The sequence below is a fragment of the Colius striatus genome, chromosome 3 (assembly GCF_028858725.1).
Source record: "Colius striatus isolate bColStr4 chromosome 3, bColStr4.1.hap1, whole genome shotgun sequence".
Classification (NCBI taxonomy): domain Eukaryota; kingdom Metazoa; phylum Chordata; class Aves; order Coliiformes; family Coliidae; genus Colius; species Colius striatus.
Genome location: NC_084761.1, coordinates 78,408,466 through 78,434,050, shown reverse-complemented (window position 1 = coordinate 78,434,050; position 25,585 = coordinate 78,408,466).

The window sequence follows — 25,585 nt, the reverse complement described above, 5'->3', positions numbered from 1 at the left end:
GCTGTGTGACTTTAAACATTTGACAAACTGCATAATGAAGGATTTAATCTCAGTAACTAATTTCATGATCCCAAAAACAAATATGGTGAAATAGTTTGGAGCAGTGATGTTGGGATTGTTGATTTTTTTTAATATATATAAAATGCACACAGAGTCTACCCTGTTTAAGTCTCTCTGTACCTGGCTGAGATGCAGTATGCATGGCCCTGTACTGTGACACCTGCTGTGACTTTGCATTATGTTTCAAAATAATAAGTTCTTCAAGAGGAGTGAATGTCTTATAGTATAGAATTGATTGCAAGCATCAATACAGCAGCTGCTTTTGTGCACTCAGGAATATCTTTATTTTAGAACCATTGCTTTTTTAACAGTTTTATGCTTTTTTTTATAACAGCGCCCATTATTCCTTGGTGGTATTATTTCAGAGGCTTCTGCTAACACTAGGGGAGGTGCTATACAAGTGAAAAGAAGGAACCATACTTTTTTACTGAGTGTCCTATTCAAGCTGTTAAACTTAACATCTTCTTTCCTATATAGATACTGATAACTGCCATTAGCTAAACTCCAGCAGATGGACTGAAGTCATTTAACAGCAAAAAACTGCTTCTTTGATTTTCATTATAAACAAAATAAATACAATACATAATTAAAATATAAAAGACATGCACATTAAGAAGCACATGAAGCCCACTGTGAAACAGTCCATTTTGTTTCCCTCATGCATTAGGTAATAGACTTGTACAAGGTACAAGGAGAATTAACTACTGTAGAAAAGTAAAAACAAACATATCCAACCAGAAATGATGATCAGGGGATAAATTCTTAATTTAACAAGTTAGACACCGTAATCCTGTCCTTTCTGGAGTTACAGTCCTTTCACAGTGTCAAGAATTTCAGATGAGTCAGTTTAAATAAATAAAAGAGCAAATAAGCCTTTGAGGAGGGAGAAAATGGGAGGCAACAGGATTTTTACCTCAGTCTATTTTTTTACTGGAAGCCCAGAGCACTAGTGCTGTATTTATGAAAAGTTCTGTCCAATGAAGGACATCATAAGAGGAAGAGGAGTGGTTCCTAATCAAGGGAGTTTGTTGCACTCTCAATTATTCCTACAGTTTATGCTCTCACATCATGTGGAACGGCCATTGCTAGAAGACTGAGTAGCCTCTCACCACCTTCCCTTGTTCAAAATCCATTGGGAAAGTTCCAGAATCTGGCGAGGTTTGGGCATTTACTACATGCCAAGCTGAATAGCCTAGGTCAGGATTGAAGTACATGTAGGCAAATTTGAAACAGGAGATTAAAGTGCTATGAGAATTTGATACCGAAATTTCAGCTTCCTACAACATCTAAGGACATGTAGAATATGCATGCATCCTCTGGGGAGGGAAGTTTTACAGATCTGTGTTTTGGATTAAGACAGTTTTCCAGTATCCTTCCTAGATTGTTTCTGCAGCTTTCCTCTTCTGAGCATAAGGTTTAAGACATAAAAATTATTTTTTTTTTAGGCAAGAAGATAGAAATGCAAGAGAATACTTTCCATTAGCCCTCATCTTGAAACAGGACAAAGATTTAATACATGTAAAGAAAAGAAATACTAGTGTTCTCAATCGCAATATTATAAAGAAGAAGAAAATAAATCTTGTCTGTGAAGCTATAAAGTGTCCTGCAGGGTAACAGAACACACAAATGCATAAAGATAGAATGAGGTTTAAATGGATTCATACTTTTTTGCCCATATTCCGAGTCTATTTGATATAAGTAAATTTTTGTAAGAAACTATAGAGCTACTCTAGTATGGCCAAGCTAAAATGTCATTTCTCACAATATCATGTGAATTGTTTAGGTCCTGCTTCTAAGTGTATATAAACTGAGTAAAGCATTATGTTAACCCAGAAATATGTCTTTCAGACTTGAACTAGTGTGGATCTAGCCATCTTAGAATGCTCAAAGGATCTCATCTCTCTGCAGAGACATGGTAAGAGAAGAAAATTAAAGCATAAGATTTACTTTATTATTCTTGCTTGCATTGATATATTCTATTCTTGAAAAATTGATTGATTAATAACTGGAACAATCCAGGACTATGACTTTTTTAGCAATTTAACACAGGTATGTTTGTAGACTGATAATCTACATGCTAGTAGTATGCTAGTAATGTTTTCTATGGAAAGGTTAAAATTTTTAATAATCTTTCCTTTTAGTTTCCAAATAGTCTGTTGCATTATGAATGATAATCAATGGGATTATATATAAAAAAGAAATATTTCCTTACACTTAAAAGAAAAAAAAATAAATAATTTGAGCAATCTCAATTTAAATCTCTTAGTATTTACCATAACTCCAGGGTCTATAATTCTGGGGCAATCAGATCGTATGAAGAACCCTTGGGGATACCTAAGTAATTTTTAAAAAAAAAAATTCAGCATTCTTATCCAATTGTGGCTAGATAGAGGTCTGACATATGACTCCTTACTGTTATGAAGTTGTACACTGACTAAAATTTACAGTCCTGAGATGACTTTAAAAGATTAATATCTTTAAAAAAAAATTGTAAGGACAGATCCTGAATTAATATTCAGTGAAATTGATATTTTTGTCAGTTTTGTGATGTGAAGATGGCTGTGACATACATACTCTTTTCTTTAAAATATAGAACTAAGAAAAAATGTATGTATAGAAGTTAGGTCATATATTGAAATGTATATACATATCTAGTACTACATATATGTGTACTTCACAGCTGAAATTTGTAAACCTTATATTTTAATCAACACTCCACACAAGATTATGATCTACTTGCATTTCTGCAAAACTCTGATATATGACTTTTAGAGAGTAATTTATTTTTCTTTTTAATTTACAATAGAGAGGAAACTGCTTTTATTTTTCTTTTGTCCTTCATTTATCTTATACAAGTAGTGCAATACCGCTTTTGAGTATCTTCACAATAAGCTCTACAGTACAACCAGGCTTTAGTCTCAGCTGAAACATCTGACCATTAATATGATTAAATGCTGATAATACCACATATTCATTCAATGAACTATATTGATGAAGCAACTACAATCAGACAAATATCTAAAAAACAAAGATAAGTGTTAAAAGCAATTTTATATTAAATATTTCACATATCTTGCATCTATCTTTATCAGTTAAGAAATTAATTTAGAATAAGAATGCTATTTAACTGAAAATTACTTGTTCTGTATTAATAGAGACCTACTGTTAAGTGCCACCTACGTCTCCATGACAGTTTCAAGAACAGTTGGTTAACTTAGGCTTTTCAGGAACATTTTTGCTTCCAAACACTTGTTGCTGCTTTATGTATTTAAATATTAAGTGATGTTCTTTTACTAGATTAAGCAAATACATCACAGCAAAATTCAAAATTATGTTTAATTGATATTTATAAGATTTAAAGTCTGTATAAACTATCAAGACATTGTTATTCAAGTCTCTACTGAAAATTAGGTGAGTTAGAGTTATGCATGCAATATAATACAAGAAAATGTGACTAGGATTTCTTATTTTGTTTGGGGCTTTCTGGAGCCTCTTAATTTATTTGAGAAAACTTTTCATTATTAAATTGACTGATGTTTTGGGACTCAATTTTTCAAGATAAAAAAAATCTCAGTTGTCATAGGTGGTTTTTTTTAGGTGCTTGATTAATGCAAAATCTGATGAGGTTCCTAATTATGAAAAGAGTGTGTTAAATTTTTCAGTAGCGAACAATAACTAAGAAAGAATTTTATTCATTCTCTGATCTGTGTAGACAAAAATAAAATAGACTAGAGGCTTAAGATAATTTAAGATGAACATACAACTTTACCAAGACTTTACTGCTGTGTCTATGTTATCATTGCACAAGTATCGTAAGAGTTTCTAAAGTCTTTAATACTTTCCTACTGAGATCAATATTGAAGCTCCTTTGACTTCAATAAGAACAGAGCTAGCACTATAGAATCCTTTGGAAAATTCCTTTCTGCAGGCCTTTAGTGTCCCAGATTTTTCAATGCAAAAATTTCTGTTAATGTCATCTCAACATTCCAGGTGCAAAAGGACAATATAAAGAAAAGCCATATTAAAATTATTTGGTATATTGCAAAATTAAACCAACTAACGTGAATTGCAGAGACTGTTTTCTACCATCCACTGCACAGTTTTATTGGATATTGGGCCTGTTTTCACTTCATTGGAAGTCAATGAATTTTCTTTTTCTTTCAGTGGAAATAGGAGAAAATCATTAGCTAACCAGAGTGAAAATCAAGAATGACCATGAATAGAATAGCCGAATTTTGAAATGAGTTTGACATTTTCAAGAATCTATCTTAGCAATAATGGATATACCAAGAAATAGATTTTTTTTTCGGCTTAATTTCCTAAACTGAAAAATAAACTTATTTCATTATGAAAAATTCTCACGGCAATGTAAAAACAAATGAAACCACATTTTAAACTAAACTGACAAAGATTATTAAATATCTTTAAAAGTTCATTATTTTTCTTCTGACTTACTTGCTAAGGGTGTTCATTGTTTCAGGTTCTATCAATTTGTATTTTTTTTATCATTAAGTATCAGCCATGAGTAGGAGTCTCTAATGGTTACTAGAATTAAAACTCAAAATAATTATTGTTAAATGAATTAAGAAAATTATATGATAGTGTAATATTACATAGCAGTTATATGAAATAAAATTGACAAATATTTCAGACAAAGATTTCTGTGTATCAGAGATTTTAAATTACTCCTCTCTTAACAGTGAACTGCTTGATTCCATTAGGTCTGATAGTTACAATTTAGGAATACAGAAATATAGACATGAGACGACTTTCCTAGATCTCAAAGTTCTAACAACTTTCCAAGCAAACTGCTTCTGACCAGTAATTCCATGTTTCCACTCCACCTCTCCAGAGAACAGGACATAGAATCATAGAATGGTAGGATTGGAAGGGACCTTTAGAGATCATCTAGTCCAACCCCTCTGCAGAAGTAGGTCAACCTAGATCGGATTGCATAGGAACATGTTCAAGTGAGTCTTGAAGACCTCCAAGGAAGTAGTCCCCACAACGCCTCTCGGCAGCCTGTGCCTCTGCTCCGTCACCCTCACAGGGAAATAGTTTTTTCTTATGTTTAAGTGGAACTTTTTGTGTTCCAGCTTCATCCCATTATCCCTTCTCCTGTTACTATATACTATAGAAAAAAAGGGATGTCCCAACTTCCTGACACCCACTATTTAGATATTTATAAATGTTAATAAGATCTCCCCTCAATCTCCTCTTCTCCAGACTAAACAGCCCCAGTTCCCACAGCTTTTCCTCAGAAGAAAAATGCTGCCATCCCCTGATCATCTTGGTGGCCCTGCGCTGGACTCTTTCCAGAAGTTCTCTGTCACTCTTGAGCTGGGGAGCCCAGAACTGGACACAGGACTCCATCTGAGGCCTCACCGGGGCAGCGTAGAGGGAGAGAAGAACCTCCCTTGACCAGCTGGCCACACTCTTCTTGATGCATCCCAGAGTGCCATTGGCCTTCTTGACCACAAGGGCACATTGCTGGCTCATGGTTCAATTATTATTAATCAGTCCTCCCAGGTCTCTTTCTGCAGAGCTGCTCTTCAGCAGTTCGACCCCCAGGCTGTACTGGTGCATGGGGTTGTTCCTTCCCAGATGCAGGACTCTGCACTTGTCCTTGTTGAACCTCATGAGGTTCCTCTCTGCCCAATTCTCAAGCCGATTGAGACCTGTTGAACGGCAGCACAGCCTTCTGGGGAATCAGCCAGTCCTCCTAGTTTGATGTCATCAGCCAACTTGCTAAGGCTGCACTCTGTCCCCTCATCCAGGTTCTTTATGAAGATTTTGAACAAGATTGGCCCCAGGACCAATCCCTGTGGAGCTCCACTGGCCACAGGCCTCCAATTCAATTCTGTGTCATTGATCATCAGCTTCTGGGCTCTGTCATTCAGCCAACTCTCTATCCACCTCACTGTACACTCATCCAAGCCACAATGCTTGAGCTTTTTGATGAGGATGTTATGGAAGACAGTGTCAAAAGCCTCACTGAAGTGAAGGTAAATGACATCAACATAGATTACATGGACATCATCATTTAATTCTGTACTAATTTTGGTTTGGATAGAGTTAGGTTTATTCATGGTAGCTTGTATGAGGCTGTGTTTTTGATTTGTGATGAAAAGGGTTGATAATACAGGGATATTTTCATTACTGCCGAGCAGTGCTTACACAGCATTAAGGCTTTTTCTACTCCTCATTTCACCTCATTTCCAAGTAGGCTGAGGATGTTAAAAAAGTCAGCGGGAACAAAGCTGGAACAACTGACTCCAACTGACTGAAGGGATATTGCATGCCATATCACATCATGCTCATCAATAAAAGCTTGGGACAGAGGGAAGAAGGGGGTGCAGACATTCTGAATTATGACATTTTCTATGATCTCTAAAGATCCTTTCCAACCCCTACCATTCTATGATTCTATGATTATGTGTAACGAAGCCCTGTTTTCCTGGAAATGTCTCAACATCTGTCAAAGAGTAGTAGTAAGCAAATTCCTTATTTCACTTTGCTTGTATATGCAGCTTTTGCCTTACTTATTAAACTATCTTACTTAAGTCATGAGTTTTTACCCTTCTGATTCCCTCCCCATCTACGTGGTCCTGAGCTGCCTGCAAAGGTTAAACCACAGCAAAATCACACTTTTATTTGTAGTATGCCCATGTCATCTCTCCAACTATCACAGTACAGAGTACTTTCCCACTTTACACTTTATGTGAGATTCTTCACTTTCCCTGACCTGTGTTGTCCTTGACTGTTCTGGAGTTCTGATTGCAGCTTTTGGAGCATATTGCTGCAAGCCACTGGGATGGAAATGGTGTGTGACCCCAAAAGAACCCAGATACTGTGTGGAACTGCAATAAGTGAGGTGAGGATCTCAGTTCTGACTGCTGATGGATATTTAACCTAGAGAAGAGGAGGCTGAAAAGAGACACGATCACTCTCCACAACTAGAGTTTTAATGAGGTGGGGGTCAATCTCTTCTCTTTAGTAACGAATAATAGAACATAAAGAAATAGATTTAAGTTGCACCAGGGGAGATTTAAATTGGAGATTAGGATGATCTTTTTCACTGAGAGGGTTATTCAGCATTGGAATGGGGTGCCTAGGTTGATGTTGAAGTCACCATCCCTTAAGATATTCAAAAGACACATAGATGAAGTACAGAGGGCTAGGGTTTAGTTTAGGGCTTGGCAGTGTTAAGTTAGTGGTTGGACTTGATGATCTTAAAGGTCTTTTCCAACCATAATGATTCTATGATTCTATAGCGATTCTATATCACTCCTGGTCTGCATCTCTTCCAAACTGGGTGTGCACGTAATGCTCGTGTATTTGTTAGAAAACCTCAAGCAGGACCAGTTGGTGAGTAGGAGACCCCGGGTCTGGGCCAGGATATCCAGCAGGAAGAGGGCCCAGGTTGGTATTCAGGAAGACCTGAGAGTGCAGATTGCCTTTGAAATTACTGTGTGAGTGAATGTTTGAGGACATGGCTGGCTGTGCTTGTGTTTTATGTGAGTCCTGTATGCAAGTGATGTCGAAGACAACACCGTGTCTGTGGCACCCTGTGTAACTGCCCATGTTGGTGTTCTCTATGTGTTCTCTACATGTTCTCTACATGTCTCTGGGACATGTACACAGCTCTGCTACTGGTTGAACCTGCAAAGATGAAAGCGGCAGCCATGTCTCTCCTCCTGGATGGAGACCGTGGGTCTCTGACCATTGGTCTGGAGAGTTCTGGACTTTGGGAGTAGCTACTGCTCCTAACATCATCTAACATCTAACAGTAAGAGCCATATTTATTTTCAAGGATTATAGCATCATTTCTGATTTGTCAGTTTTCTGTCTTAGAAAAGTCTGTTAAAACTTCAGCTTTTTCTCCTGTTTTCTCCCTACATGTAGGTAGTAAGTGATCAAAACCCTTTTTGTTTCGTCACTCATATTTTTACCTACTATATGCTCCTTCTTTTAATATTAATAAAAGGCATTTTGAATGAGAGAACACTTGTTGCTCTGGTGGGAAAACTAGATTTAAATTCTTTTATCACATCTTTTTGCAATTATTGACTGACCAAGACTACAAATGTTAAAGAAAAGATATATAAGAATTTGAGAAACACATCTTTTTCATCTCTTCACTTCTTCACTTTTATACATCAGTTCTTGAACATTCTGTCTCTACATTCCTGGTTTAAGTTTTAGCATCCTCTTTGTCTCTAGTACAGGGAAAATCACACAGTTTTATATGCATTTTTTTAAAATAGTATTATGTAAATGGAACATAAAAATACACAGTGCTACAAAAGGAATTTACTGAAGGTTGTTTTAAGAAAGTGGCATGTAACACAAAGCACTGAAATGTGTATGTTAAGGTGCTTACTGATTTCCAGACATTCTGACCATCTGCAGTCTAATTTAATTCAATTAAGGTTATTGAGATATATCTATATCTGAGAGCATTAAGATACTCTTTTAAAGCCAAACAATATTATACCTGGCACTAAATTTGTCTCAGATATACATTTCTCAAATGGACTCAGTGAATAAATGACAAAATCAGATCATCCTAACCAATTGGAATACAATTGTGCGTACATCTAATTTGTTAACTTTTGCAGACATGCATTTAAATGCCTTGCTCCTCATGAACATATTTATTTCGGAAAAAAAATGTTTTATCTTCTTCTTCGTCAAATCCTAACATTCACAGAAGACAACACTTATCCCCACTTTTGCTATAAATGAGCAATCTTACATTCACCAGTTTTCCATAGTGCTCATTGTTTATTGCTTGCTCGTGCCTTAATGTGTAATATTTATTCTTAAGACTAGATTCACTCATCTACTGATCAATCTGGACTGTCCTGCAACTCTCTTGGTCCACTCTGGAATCTTACTCTGATTTATTTTTCTGAGACAATATGGCTATCACATGGGGTTGGACCAAGTATGGACTTGGGCTAACTCTCAGTTTCCAGATTAACCAAGAGTGACCATGAGCTTTCTCTTGTAAGATCAACTACATCTTTCATGAAGGAGTTCTTGCCATCTGTAATCATTCCCAACATGGAACACCATTTAGTACCAGTACTAAAAGACTAGGGATACTATGGTCTAAAAGACTGGGGCAATATCACTTTAAAAAGCATTAATTAGTTAGTCTTAATGTTCATAATTTACCTACCACTTTTAAAATACTAAACACTTAAAAGGGATTTTTTTGTGGTTTTTTTTTTTTTTCCCCAATGAGGACCGTTAACTTTTTGTCTTCTTCCTGAAATTTGAACTTAAGTAGCAAAGTTAGTTTTTGTCCATTATTTTGGATTTTTCACAGCAACATCAGTTTATTTCTCAGATTTTCTTATTATAGTGTGAATATATTTGAGTGTATGTCATGTAAAAACAATTACACTGAAAAATCTAACCTTAAAATCTGTCATAACAGTAGTGAAATATTCCTCTTCCATCTTTAAAAATGTTTCAGTTTATAATATTATTTTATCTATCACCCTTAAAACATGTTTCATTCCCTTTTTCATGTGTACTTTGAAATCTTACATTCTGGATGTTTTCAGATCACTTTTATTATACATGCATTTCTGAGAACTATTATAGTCATTTGAAATTGGAGGATTTTTAACCTGTACTGCTAGGATTTGTCCTTTTATTGTAAGTCAAATGGCTTGAAGTCTGCTTTTAGTTTTAGTAGATTTTCCACTTCATAATACCATTATACATAACACAGTACTAGTTATTCCTCTTGTAGAAGTATTGATAATTGTTAAGGAACTGAAAGAAACTATAGGTCTAAAATGCACTATCTTAGCATTTGTGAAGCTTGAATTAGTTTAAATAATAATTTGGTGTTCATTATCAATTTCATTAATTTTTCCATCTGTCCTTAGGGGATGTCTGTGTTCTTCAGGGGACTAAAGCATAAAAATCCTATACTGACACAAACCTAAACTGGTTAATCAACATGATAAAATGCCAGGCTTGGCTGTAGTGTCCTATGAATGTGGCTAGATTGCTTGTCATATCATTTGGGTATCTTTGCATTATATTCTAAAAAAAGCATTAGACCCAATAGAGGTGTAGTGGCTAACCTTGTCATAAGATACTGCTGTGCTTGCCACAGCAGCTGGTACTAATACATATGTTTGCAATTGCCTTGGGGGAGTAATAAACTGAACATAATGTACCAACTCACCTGAAAAATGTCGATGTGGAATGTGTGCTTTCTGTGTCTCTATTTCACTTATGCAGACTTCAGTGTGAACATCCTCTGCATCCTCTTAGCTATATGCATTTCTGTGTGTCTATCTGTTAATATGTACATTCGTACTGACTGAAGTGCTAGGGTGTTAGGATGATCTCTTTTTAGGACAGCACTAAATGCCACACGTGGCACAATATATGTGATATAAGTTATTCTTTTAGTGTTCTTCTTTCTCCCACTCTCCATATCTCTGCAGATTGAAATTGTAAAGCTGTAAGGAATACTTGACAAAAAGGAAGAAAACTTTATTGCAATACACAGCAAACTAAGCTCAGCAGGCCCAATTCATTAATGTTTTATGTGTTTTCTGTTAAAAAAGGGAATTAATGAATTTACATTGAGCTCTAACCTGAAGCTCTCTAGCTGTCTTATTGCTTTCCAACCTCAAAGCTATTATGTGTAAATTTTACAACTATGATGTCCCTCGGAGATGTGCAGCCCCAAAAATAGGTATTTTATAAAGAAAAAAAGACTACACTTACTATAGTTCTGTATCATAAAAACAAATGCTTAGAAAGAAAGAACAGTAACACAAGAACAAAATAAACCCAAAAACCAGAAACCAAAAAAACCGAAGAGTTGCCATGAGTAAGGTAGAAGAGAAAAGATAGTTTAAAAGACCTTTTTGTCTACTTTGCTGTGCTCAACAGAAAATGGATGCCTTTTACAACAAAATAGACTTTACTCAGTGCAGGCAATGACATTGGATTAATTCGTATGTCAATGAAAGAATGAACTGATTCAAACTAGGAGCTTTGAAGTTAGTTGCCCTGCTGTCATTGAAATACTCACTTTCAATTTTCAGACTATATTATATTAGTTTAATGTAATGCTTCCTTGTTACCTGCACAGATAATGGCAATAGGCGAAGTAACTTACTTTTCCCTTTACGTAAAAGTTAAAGGAAGAAAAACGGTAGTAACACAAGAGGCATAGCCTAGTACTTTATGCCGTATGCTATGTGCAGGCTAAGTTAGGCTACATTAATACCAGCGTTGTGAAGCACAGTAATATTCTTAGTTCTTAATGTACGTTCTTAATGTTTGGAGTATAACTTACTACTCAATTTAACAAAACACTGAAGAAGCTTGCTACAGCATTAGGCTAATTATTATTTTTAATTATTTTGTCACTCCTTGTTCAGCACTAACATCATTCATGATGAATTATTTGATTTTTATATGATAAGCATGGAATTGCATGGGGATTCCAGAACAATTTAGCATTCATTTTTGTTCATAATTCTAGCAGAGAGATCTTTTAAAAAATAATGTTGCTTCACATAATATTCTTCCTTACAAGCTGTAAGATCCTTTTCATTCTGTAACTACAAGGGTAGTTTTCATTGTTTTACTGCAAGTAAATGTATTCAGGCTGATAAATTTTCAAATTTTTCAGTCATTTATGTGCACTAACCACTGTGCTCTGGGGTAAAGTTTTTATTCTGGATCATTCTCTTCTGCTGGAGTTATTTCAATAAAATGTTTATTGAGCCAAACAGAGTAAACTAGAATATCATCTTGAACCCTGGTCATCTACAAGCCATCTATACTTACTCTTGGCATTTTCAATGTTCATTCACTGTAGTTTATTTTCTTCCTTTCAACCTTTACAGTATACAGAAACTGAGGTCTGTGATTGATCCAATGCCCAGTGACATGACAACAGTCTTTCTAGTGACATCAATGGATTTTGCAAAGGACTCTTTTGGAATATGACCATCATTTTTCCTAAGATACTTAGTTCTTGTCCATCTGGGAAGTATTATGGGCCTACAAGGGAGAAATTCTGGAAGAGTATAATAAAAATAAAAGTAATTCTTCTATAGTATGTAATTTCTCAGATGCTCTACAGAACATTTCTTGGGCTGTTTAAAATCATCAATAGACCTAGTCGAGTTCATTATTGTCAGCAATATTCATGGCGAACTTTGCTCTTTTTCCCCATTCAGAAATAAAAACTTAATTTAGATCTAAACAAAAAAGATGAGTACCATTCTCCTATTGTAACACACTGATTAACAAAACAGTGATACTGCTAAAAGTAATAAATGCTAATAACCAGTGATTATTAAGGCATTATATCTATATACATCTAATGGATTATTGTTTGAATGAACAAGTCAATGACTAAGACAAGGATGAGTACATCATAGGCAGCTGAAGTTGTTCATAGAGTTTACAAAGAGAAAAAAGAGATGATTTGGCACAGATAAAATTTAACATACACAGTAAAACTCAGAGCAGATTCAATCACTATGTTGTTAATTTATGACTAAAAATCAAGTATTTCTTTTCCCCCTCTACTCTGCTTTCATGAGACCACATCTGGAATACTGTATCCAGTTTAGAGTCTCTCAGTTTAAGAAGGACAGGGAACTGCTGGAGAGTTCAGCATAGAGCCACAAAGATGACGAAAGGAGTGAAGCATCTCCCGTATGATGAAAGGCTGAAGGAGCTGGGACTCTATAGCTTGGAGAAGAGGAAACTGAGGAGTGTTCTCATTAATGTTTACAAATATGTACAGGGCAGGTGTTAGGAGGGTGAAGCCAGGCTGTTGTCAGTGATGTCCAGTGATAGGACAAGGGACCATGGGTATAAGCTGGAACACAAGAGGTTCCAAAGAAATACAAGGAAGAATTTCTTCACTGTGAGGTTAGTGGGGCACTGGAACAGGCTGCCTAGATGGTTTGTTGAGTCTCCTTCTCTGGAGCTATAACTCAAATCTTACCCTGCCCCTGTTTAAATTATTAGTACAGGTCCACCTATGAAGTCCTAGAAAAAAATTAGAAAGTAAGATTTTTTGTGGCATATATCCTCTTGGGCAGTTCTTTTTTCAGCTCATTTCTTTCCACTAGTCAAGAAACATGATTTTTAGCAAAAAACAGTATACATAACAACAGTAAAATGAAAAGTGAACATAAATCCTACTCCACAGTGTTTTTAAACTGCATGAGATCAAGCAAAAGGAAATTAAGGCAAAAGGGGGGAACAAAGTAGTGTTGCAATAAGGAACAGTAAGAAATTACCCGAAGAGGTTACTTTTAATGATAACATTGAACGAAGCTACTCTATGTACAAATTATGTTGAGACTTCTCCTATAGTAATCAACAGAGTTTACAAAAGAGAGCAAGTTTACGTTGACTTTTTTTCTTAATTATTACTCTGACCTAATAAAATACACTGAAATAGATAAACTGAACTTATTCAGTATTTTTTGCTATTTCATCTGCCTTAAAATCTAAAATGTAAGCAATCTGTCTATCATGCTCAAAGGTCTAAGTGTAACACAATTTCTACATTCTTTCCTGCTGAAATGCATCTGTATAACTCTGTTAATATTCTGTGAGTTACAATAGATATCCATAAATCATGCAACTATAATGCATCCTTCAAAATTTTGTGAAATACAAAGAACAGAGAAAAAAATCTTTATGCAAGATCTGGTATCTTCTACCAAATCTTCTGCTAAATCATTTTAGAAAATGGAACAAAAATGTAGCTTGTTAGTATCCGTATCAGGGAAACAGACTGTCTGCTTCTTGAAAAAGTGTTTACTTCCAGTCCTTAGTACTTCTGTTTATTCTACTGTTCAGACCACTTAATGGTACCTAGAATTCTCCTGAAGTGTACAATCCAATTAAAAATAATTATTTTGCTGTTGCTGCTGTCATGACAACTTGTGGAGACTTCTTGCTCTATTACGAAGTCTTTGTTATTATGCTTCTTTCCTAGTTGCATGCGAGATTCCTCGAGTCCATAGGTGCTACTTCCTAAGCAGGATCTTCCTTATGATATCAAGATCATGATGAACATGAGCCTACAATATGTACTCATAGCCCATAAAGCCGGTTATATCTTGGGCTGTATCAAAAAAAGTGTGGCCAGTAGGTTGAGGGAGGTATTTCTGCCCCTCTACTCTGCAGTGGTGAGACTCCAATGCAGTGCTGCATCCAGCTCTGGACGCCTCAGTACAGGAAAGGTATGGACCTGTCGAGGCAGGTCCAGAGGAGGGCCACAAACATGGTAAGAGGGCCGGAACACCTCCTATGAGAAAAGGCTGAAAGAGTTGGAGTTATTCAACACGGAGCAAAAGCATCTCTGGAGAGACCTTATTGTGGCCTTTCAATACTTAAATGAGATGTGTATTAAAGATAATAGGCCCTGTTGCACTAGGACAAGTGGTAATATTAAATTAAAAGAGAGTAGATTTAGACTAGACATAAGGATTTTTTTTTTTTTTTTTTTCCCAAAAAGAGTGTTGAAACACTGGAACAGGTTGCCCAGAGAGCTGGTAGATGTATCACCTCTGAGATATTCAAGGTCCGGTTGGACCTGACCTTGAGACTCTGAGCAAACCAATCTACTTGACGATGTCCTTGCTCATTGCAGGGGGTATTGACTAGATGACCTTTAGACATGTGTCTCTTGAATATTCTATTTTTGTGATCCATAGTGTATCCTGTAAGTACTTTTTGATTTAAGTAAAATAATTCATAAACGAAATAATGTTGGTCTATTAATATTTTAACATGTTTAGGCTTATAATTCTGTTAATAACATCACAGATGGAGCTCTTTATTTTTTGGTTACAGATTATTCTCACATAGTAGACAATTTTTCTACAGCTACAGGTGAGGATACCATGCTTCTGTGGTTCTCTTACTAACTCCTCATCTCAAAATGAGGCATAACCAAGGGAGGTAGTATTTCATCATGGATAAAGATTTTCAGTACAGATTCAAGTCCAGATCAAGTAACTTCTTAATTACTTGGCAGAAACCCCTAATTATCATTCCAAAATATACTACAGTTCCTGTATTTTACTATGCAAACACAGTATGGTTTTCAGTAAAATTACTCTTTTTAAAGCTGATTTTCCTTATTTTGAGAACCGTCACAAATCTGCAGGTGTCTCAGTTTTTTAGTCAGATATCTTCCCAGTATACTAACAGTTTCCTTCAAATTCGTGAAAGAAGGGATCACTGTAGCAATGAGTATTCCAGGAAAAACGTAGAAAATTTAGGTAAACAAACCAAATTCAGAATATTTTCAGACTGCACCATTAATCTCATCTTAGAAGGAAACTGAGCAGTTGAGAGATGCTGTTCCAAGTGTTTATAAAATGTTATAAAGCAAAGCATTTGCATTTAGATTTTGTGAGCAAAATATGGTAAAGTCTAGAAGGTGGGGGAAGATTTTTGGGGTTTTTTTTCCCCCCAGAACACAACAGTATTTCTTATCCATCTATTTGTCTCTCCTTCTTAGATAGTGTCTATGATTAAAATATCCAGAACAATCAGTGAACTGCAGTTTTGTTCTGACAGTTGTGTTCTAAACTCTTACAAAACCATCCTGAAACTGCCATGGCTAACTGTGCTGAGCATTGAGTCATAGTCTTACATGTTTGCAAGAACTGAGTACAGAGGTAAAGAGTGAGAAATTTAAGTCCAGTGCCAAGAAAATAAGCAGATAAATGCATAAAGGAAGGTTAAATATAGTTAAAATCAGTCAAAGTCAGTGCCTCTCAGCTTCTGTAGAGACTGCTAGATGTATTTATGGTTATAGGGTCTGGAAAAGGGTGAAAGTAAACAGATGTGAGTTTGACCTTTCTGTTGTAATTATAGAAGACATTGCATTTTTATTGCACATCTCTAGGGTTAGGAATATTTGCATAGGGGTATCTGAATGTCTAGGGTCAGAGTTGTTTTACAGGTTGGCAGCTGCATCACTATGAAAGTCAGAGAACAATTAATATAATTAACTATTTATACAAAGTTTCTGAAATGATGCACAGCTTTTCAAATGCAGCAGTTCAGTAGCAAGCCCCAATGTTCTGCATTTTTGGCGTTCAGTGTGTGCATTCAGCAAACTTTAAGTTCATAATTAATGCAAGATTCACTCTTTTTCTTTAAACAGCTTCTTTCTAAATATGACTGACATACTGCATCGTCACTGCTAGACTTATGGTATTTAGATTGTTTCTCTGCTCCTTATAGTTTATAGCTTTAATCCAGAGTAGTTAATATAGTAAAAAAAATAAAAAATTCATTAGTACTAATGCTTCATTAAATTAACCTGTTTAAGAAACTATCCTCCAGCTATACGAAGTCATCACTTAATCTACGTGGCTTTGTTCATCCTCTTCCATTCATTGCAACAAGCTATTCACTGATGTAATTTCTCTTGTCAATAGGAGGCTTTAAGACTCAGAATCTGTTTTCTATTTCTTGCTTAGCCATTAACTTTCTACATTATTTTACAAAGCTTTAACTCTCTGTACCTTGTATTCTTTTTGTCTTGCCTATTTAGATTGTAGAATCTTTGGTACAAAACCCTTACCAGAATAAAGTATTAATCTCTAGGCATTTTATTTTCTCCAATGTAGAAATAACAGCATTCAGTAATATCAATTCTGAATGTAAGCCTACTGAATGAAATTGTTGAGATTTTTTATGTTTATTTCAATGTATGTGACCATGCTCAATAGAATGATTGTACTGTTCCATACAATAAAATTCTGAGAACACACCTGGAAGTTATATAGCTGTCTACTGCAAACACTTACTGTCAGAATTGAGGGAGAAATCTTATTTTTTACCATTCTAATGTTAAGTATTAAACATATGACTTCTTGACAGCTGAGGGTGTGATCCAAGAAAAGATCTTAAGAGTCATCAAGTTAGGTGATGTAATATATTTTTTGTAATGTATCTCAGAAAGAAATTAAAATGCAGCATTGATTTTCTATGTTGTTTTAAAACATTTATTGTTGAAGGTAATGTACCATTAAAAAAAGAAAGAATTTAGTGGCATGAATGAGAAGTTTCTCATAGCTCACTCACAGAATGATAAGCACTGATCCTTCACTGGGATGCAAATACTAAAAGCAGAACTGCAAGTATATTTGAGACTTAAATTCTAAAATTTATGCTAAGAATAAAGACTGATCAATACAAATTATTACTATCTACCAGATAGTCACTGCATACTATAAATATTATACAAAGTGGCCACAAGAGACAGGAATATGAAGCCTGGAGTGTAAAGCTGCATCTACATCCTGCAGCTCTTGAATTTTTGAAGAAAAAGCTGATCTTCTTTATCCACTGCACTTTGGTTAACATTGTGAAACAATCTCAGAGGGCAGAAATTGAATAATTTTATATAAAAGTTGATTCCTTAACACATTTCAACTTCTAGCTGACTTTCAATCCTTAGTACTGTATCACAAAGCACCACTCCTAAGCATGGATTTCCTGAATGCACATCTTCAGAACCATCTGTTTAATTCTACTGCACTATTTGATAATCTAAATGTAACCTCATACTCTCTCAAGATAGGAAAGATATGGACTTGAATCTTCAGAATGATTCTTTAAATTAATCTCTTTCAATTTTTGGTCTGTGATGATATACCTATCATCAGTGTTTTTGGCAAGAACTACCTGTTATTTGAGGTCTCATCCTTGTTCTCAGAAAAATCTGGTTGTATTTGTGGAATGTATGTCTCAGGAGACGTGTACCGTTCTGCATTTTCTGAGATCCAGAAAAGCTTAAGCAGGAGCTGCACAATTCTTAGGCTGCTCCTGAGTTCTGAGTACAGATGGAAGCAGAGTTGCAGGTCTCAGAGAAGCATTCACAGTGAAAGGAAAAACAGGACCTGAGTGTGGCTGCAAAGGAGAGAGCAAGGTATTTTGTTTCATTTTACAGTAGAGTGTCTTTCAGTCCGCAAAACTACTCTTTGATTTACAAGGTCATCTTTCCTGCTATTCTCATTACCTTTTCCCCAGCATCTCTGGCTAAACTACCAGATATATAGAATTTTTTACTCATTCCTTCATAATTTGTTCCACATAATTTCTCATTACTTTAAATACCTCTTTATCCACAGCTTTACCTAAAAGGCTCTTTTAACTGTGGAAATACTCCACTACACATAATTTTCTCCTTCTGATTTCTCTCTCATACTTGTCATTAAATGCTTTTTCCTCTTCTTCCCACCCCTTTGTTGTTTATCTACTGCTTTGGTCCTTCTGCTTTTCTACTCCATTGTATAATATTTCTTGTGTGGGTAACCAAGTAAAATGACAAATTTTCTGATCTCCAAAGAGCCACTTTCTCTTTCCCACACTCTCTCACTACTGCACAGAATAGAGAAATCCAAACCAGCACAATAATGATAAAAAAAGACAACCTGCCTGTACATCATGTCATCACATTCTGACCTTATTTGAACTCCATGTAGACAAATTTGAACTCCTCCAGCTACTGCAAGTACAAGATGTCAATAATACTAGGGACAGTTTTAAACATCATAAACTGGAGGCTGAGTTCTTGCCTGGAAGAAATGTGTTATTGAGTGCAACTAGGAAGAGACCTATATGTCTGGTGTTTGCCCCTACCTCACCCATTATCGTTAAGAAAATAAAGAAAAATTACTTGAAAAGATCCAACAATTTAGATGCACTAAATAGTCCATAATAGTAATTAATCAACCTTTTCTTAATATGATCAGAATGCTAGGATCAGTTAACAAGAAAAAGACTTTAAATCCTAACAATGCCCACACACTCTGGACCTCTCAAAAAAAGTCTGGCTGAAGATGTGGTCAAAGTGCGTCACAGAAAGTATGAAGAATCGTTTATAAATGTAAGTAGCTGCCCTTCTCTTGTCTGCTTGTATCAGTAAGAGTATAACCTCCACAGTCTTTATCATCACAAGCACAACAGCACATACATATTTGCCTCTAAATATGTTCCATTGCTGTGTAATCATTGCATACGTGTAAAGTGTAGCTACTGTAAATAAGTTAGTGAGTTCTTCCTTTGTCTCATTTATTCCTTGTAACCACTTCTAATTCTTGGCAAACATATATGTTTCAATATGCTTATTTAAGAATCCTTTCCAAAAAGTCCTTCTGTTCTTTTTAAATAGGACCAGACTGACATGTAGGGAGGAAAAACATGGCACCACCTTCTCTGACAATAATTCAAATGTGAGCCAAAAGGTGTCTTTCATTAGCACTTAAGGGAGAGGTATCTGTTTAAAACTGGTGAAAATGATGGAAGCGATATATTTTTTTTCCATTTTATCTTCATAAGGGCCCTATTTCTTAAAGATACATACTGATTTCCACACTATAAAAGTCTCTCTACCTACTTTACCCTGCCATGTGTCTCATCTTCTTCAGCTTGGTATACTATCCAGGATAACATACATTACTGAATAGATTATGCTCAAAGTCTTATTATGAGCAAGAAGTAAATATATTCCATTTATTTTTATTCTAACTGAAATCTTAATGCAAATGAAGTGCTTCCACTCCAGCTTTACTGCAGGGAAAGAAAAAAAAAAAGGGAAACCCCCTCCCACACTATACAGGAAAAGTCTCAATCAAAATGATACAATTAAAATTATTATGCACACAATTTCCAATTCCTACCCTTTTTATAATGCTCCCTCTTCCACTGCCCATCAAGGCATTGATGTTAACAGGTTCTGTCTGATGGAAGCAATATGTTCTTTGGCAGAACTATGATGTTGGATCTTTCGCTTTTACCTTCCCTTTTTCTTTTCATTTCACTTTTTGAGGCAGACAAAGGATTCATTATAGTTCAGTTGCATTTCCAAGGAGGAAGAGTTATGCCATCCCTTTTGTGGAGGCAGTCTTCACACTGTGTCCCCATGCCCAGATGTTCGCTTGTTCGTCAGTGTGGCATAATGTATTTGGTTTTGTCTTTTGGCTATCTACAACATAAGTCGAAAATCCAGAGAGTTATGCTATGTTTTATTAAAGTCACATAGCTCCCTTGTTAACCACAGATCAAAGAATGTAGTCACTTTATTCCAAAAATACGTTATGTTGTGCACACCAGAAGTTATAGGACCTTTCAGGCCAGAAGAATGATCTAAATCCTCTTGTTCCCAGAATTTCTCAGTGGAACCTTTGTGGATAAAGAAGGCATGGAAAGTAAAGTAAGTAGTTTTCTAGTAAGAGTTGCTTTATGAGAAAGAAAAATAACAAAATACACATATATCAAACAAAATGTCCCATATTGTTTATCAAAACATAGGAACAGGAGGTGGACTTCACCCAAATAGAGCCTGGGAGGAAAGACAGCATATAATTATGAAAGAGACAGAGAACAAGATGATCTGCTAATATGTCTAGGTCAGAGACGATGCTGATATCACATCCACATTTCAGGGATTAAGTCCTTAGATTGACACAACTCTAAGAAAAATTCACCCAAAGCTCAGAACAACTTGTAACTTCAAAGTTAGATTCAGCTTTGAAGTTGTTCCTGCCCTGAGTGTGAGTTACCCACTCCAAATTGTTATTTTGTACCCCATCAAGTCTAACTCATTTTATGATTCTGAGAAGATCAAACACCCTGCTGAGATACTCTCAGACTCCAATTGGTAGATGTACAATGCCGTACTTTGATGTGTCCAATGTATTCATCTCAGGTTGTAGTTGCTCAAGGGTCTGTCTTACCATGCACACTTGGACACATCCATTCACTCTTACAAATGTAGTAATGCTCTCTTTTTATTTCAAACTTTATTGCTTCATATCTGTATTAAGCTATTTATTAAAGTTTTTTCTTTGTAATCTAAGCTTATGTCAGTTTAGTTAAATACTGACTTATTGTTAAAATGGTGGTTTCTAGACTTTTTACTTTAGTGTTGGATCAGTTTTGTAGAATCTGTGTATATATCTTGACATAAAATTGAATTAGTTTTAGACAAGACAGCCTAGTCCTGCCTCATTTACAGACTTTATTCTGCAAGATTTTTAAGTAGATGTCGAAGTAAATGTCAAAACAGCATCCACAATCAATTGAAGAAAAATGTTTGTAAATTATTCCAAAATTACAGAATAAGAAAAAAGAAACCCACCTACAGATGAAACCTTCTCAGCAGTAAAGACCTTCAAAGAACACCAACGGTATCTATGAACATGAAACTTCTCCAGAAAGCCAGGTTCCTTTCTTTACAGAAAGATGCATAACTAAATCAAGTGTATTGGGGAGGGATCCTTTTCCAAAGACCATTACAACAACAGCTTTAGTCAAACCAGAGGTAGTACAGAGAGTATCCTTGCATCATTCTGTGGAGCATAAGATAGGAAGTAGCTGGCAACAAATGTTCTAACATGAGAATCATAGCCACATATCTCTGTAAAACTATTTTCACACTCTACCTAATTAATCTACCCAGGAACTAATATTAATTAGCCCACATACTTCACTACATTAACAGCCATTCTGTGGCTACATGCATGGCACTGTGCTTTATCAGTTTCCAGATCTATTAGTTTATTGTCATCTACCTCATGCATTTAACAAAAGTACCACACTGTCCAGTGAACATGTGTGCATGCCTATGCACACCACAAAAGTGGAAAAGACAGAACGGAAGGTCTCCTTCTGAGGGGGATGGATAAATTATTTCATAAAAGAGCTATACTTTAGAATAAACAGGGGACTATACAGAGCAACCATAGTACTTGACATAGAAGGAGTCAGTACTTCTGGAGGATTTCAGTAAAAAGATCATTCCTGGCAACAAAGTCTCACCGAAGTGTGGTCAAACTTAAGAACTATTTGTATTTATAACAGCAGTATGCTTCTGAATCTCTCTCTTTTCTTAACATGCTGTTTCATAAGACAAAAATTGTCTACATATGGCAAAGTTAATCAGATTTCATACAGTTCAATTCACCATCCTTCCAAATCAAACAAGATAAATAGTGCACTTGTATTAATACGTATCTATATATTTAGTACATTACAGTCTCACTACTAATTCAGCTTTCTCTTCAGGCTTTTATTGTCTAATAACGGACATAAAGTCTTAAAGTCTCTGGCTGTACACTGGTCTGCTAAACCAAGGTTTTAGAATTTGTTTAACTTTACATTTGAAAAAATATTATTGAGAAGGAACCAATAGTTCAATAAAATCAGAGCCGCCCTAAGTATAATAAAATGACCTTACATAAAATTTTTGTGCAAATAATGAGAATTAGACATCTGCTTCATTGAATACTTACAGATTAATTACAACTTTATATAATAAATAATATCTTATTGCAACAATCCAGCCTCTCGTTCTCATAATAGAATCGTAATACTTGTAAATCCCAAATGTTATGCTGCTGTTTGCAGAGAAAATTCTGTGTATTTCAAAGCATCCAAAAATTTATTTAATTTTTATCCATTGCTGATACTTTTATCTCGTCTTATCTTAGTTATTATATGAAATGAGAAACAGTGCTTGAGGTCGGCTTTATTCAGTACTAAACATAAGCATGTGCCTCGTAATCAATCATTAATCTTTATCAGTGTGATATATCATTACCTTGATTCTTTCTGAATGTACAGTAGATACTTTAATAAACAAGGAAGTAGCATGCACTTCAATCTCTCACAATGACAGAAGAAATCATACTTAGGTACACTAACAAAGACTTTCATTTTAATTTTTTTTAAATTGACACACGTAAGTCAGAACTTATAAAGCATCTTGTACCATGAAGAATTCCAGATATTTCTAGTACAATGGCTTGGAAAGTTTTGTGGTTATCAGTTCTGTTTCAGAATAGAAGAAGAAAGTACCTTTTTCCTTTAACTCAAGAGCATACTGCATGTATATATCAATAGCACAAACTAACTAAAATAATTTACTCTGTCTTGTTAGGCAGTTGATGCAATACAGTAATATCTGATTTATGATAAGCTATAATTCCATGACAATGGCATCTATACTTCTCAATACAAAGTAACTAATAACAATCAACCACATCAATAAAAACTGGATTTGTTAGTGAAGAATTATCTGTTCATTCTAATCAATAATGCCATCTAGCTGTTTTTTTGTAATACACTTAGGACTGTAAAATCAAAAACATATGCACACACTTTTATTCATTTCTTTGCCTCTGTCTTGGTTTAGACCCATCAGGGAACAAAAGACCACGATTAGTCTCAAGTACCAAAGAGGCTGAGAATTGCCAAAGGGCAGGGAGAGCTCAATTGCCGCTTGAGGTTCAGGACAAAACAGACCAGGCTACTCTGCATGGGGAAGAAAACAGAAAATAATTTAATGCAACATCAACTAAAACATAACCTTAAAACCCCAAAACATAACCAAAACAAAACAACACAGAGTACTACAACAATGAAGAGTCTGACCATCCCTTTAAGAACACCTTCTTGCCACACCTCCCCTCTTCCCGGGCTCAGAGCCCTGATCCCAGTGTTTTTACCTCCTCCCTCCCCTGAACGGTGTAGGGGGGCAGGGAGTGGGGGTTTCAGTCAGTCTATTCCTGATAGCTTCTGCCGTTTTTTCCTCCTCAGGACAGGTGGGCTCTGCACCAGTCCTCCCTGAAAGTCCGTGGGGTAACACACACACGGCAGCCCTGCATGGGCTGCTCTGATGTGTGTTTATTCCAAAGGCTGCAGCTCCTCTCTGCCTCTCGTGTGGGGCTGCTCTGCGGCACACAGTCTCTCCAACACGGCCTGGGCCATGGCCGTCTCCCCACACAGTTCCTCACCCGTCCAGGTGCACTTACACAGAGTTGCTGGTAACTCTCAGTCCTGCCATGGATCTCCATAGGTTGCAGGGGTACAGCCTGCATTCTTGCTGTGGCTTGCAGAGGGGTCTATTGCTTCTCCTTCCTTCCTCCTTCTCTGACTGTAGGGTCCACGTGGTTGCCTCCATCTTGTATCACTCTTACACCTCCTGCGAGCATTTCAAATTCCCGTCCCTAAATAGTGATCACAGAGGCGTCAGATTGGCCCAGCCGGGCCGGAGGTGGGTCTGAACCCAGGAGCTGGGGGAGAGTCCAAAAACTCTTTACCAGGTCTTCACTGCAACCTGCTCCCCCTGTTACCAAGCAAAAGCTGCTCCTTGCTAAACCATGACAGCCTCTAGCCTAAACATACCTTCCTATCTTTAAAGGTAAACGTAAAGAGAGGACTTGACAGTTTTTCCCTCATATTAGTTTTACATTAAGTACTTATTTGACATCTATCAATTTATAACAATATTTAGTTAGATTTTCATATATATGGGACCATCTCTTGGATCTACTGCTTTGGCTTGTGATGATATAATGAATGGGGTATTTTTCTTTTTTTTATCATTTTGTTTTCAGAACTTGAAGTTTGTTGTGGCTCTTTCCTAAGTTCAGTACATTACTCAAAGTAATAAACTCGAAGTCTCACATCCTCCTCTTAAAAAAATACCAGAGAAAGTAATTATCCTTTTTCAAGACATATATCAGAGTGTAGGAAATACGGCAAGGCACAGTAAGCAATACATACATACATACATACATATACAGGAAAACCGAGCGTTCAGGCCCAGTCAACAAGGTTTTATGAAAGACAGGTCCTGTTTGATCAATTAGATTTCTTTCTATGACAAAGTGACCCTCTTAGTGGATGAGGGAAAAGCTGTGGATGTGGTCTTCCTCGATTTCATTAATGCCTTTGACACAGTCTCCCACATCATCCTCCTGGAGAAACTGTCTGCCTGTGTCTTGGATGGACCTATTCTGAGATGGGTGGAAAACTGTCTGGATGGCCAGATCCAGAGAGTCGTGGGGGATGGAGTTAAATCCATTGATGATCAATCACCAGTGGTATTCCTCAGGGCTTAGTGTTTGGACTTTTGGACTTATTCTGTTTAATATCTTTATCCATGATCTGGAAGAGGGGGTTGAGTTCACCCTCAGTAAGTTTGCAGATGACATCAAATTGTGCAGGAGAGTAAATCTGCTTGAAAGCAAGAAGACTCTTCAGAGGGACCTGAACACTCTGGATTGATGGGCTGAGGCCAATTGTATGAGAGTCTGGCACTTGTACCACAACAACTCCATGCAATGCTGAAAGCTTGGGGAAGAGTGGCTGGAAAGTTGTCCAGTGAAAATGGACCTGGGGGTGTGGATTGACAAGTGGCTGAATATGAATCAGAAGCGTGTCCAGGTGGCCGAGTAGGCCAATGGCATCCTCACTTTTATCAGAAATAATGTGGCCAGCAGGACCAAGGAAATAATCGTCCTCTTGTACTAGGTGCTGATGAGGCCACACCTCAAATACTATGATCAGTTTTGGGACTTTCACTACAAGAAGGGCATCGAGGTGCTGGAGCATGTCAAGAGGGCATTGAAGCTGATGAGAGGTCTAGAGAATAAGTGTTATGAGAGGCTGAGGGAGCTGGGCGTGTTTATCC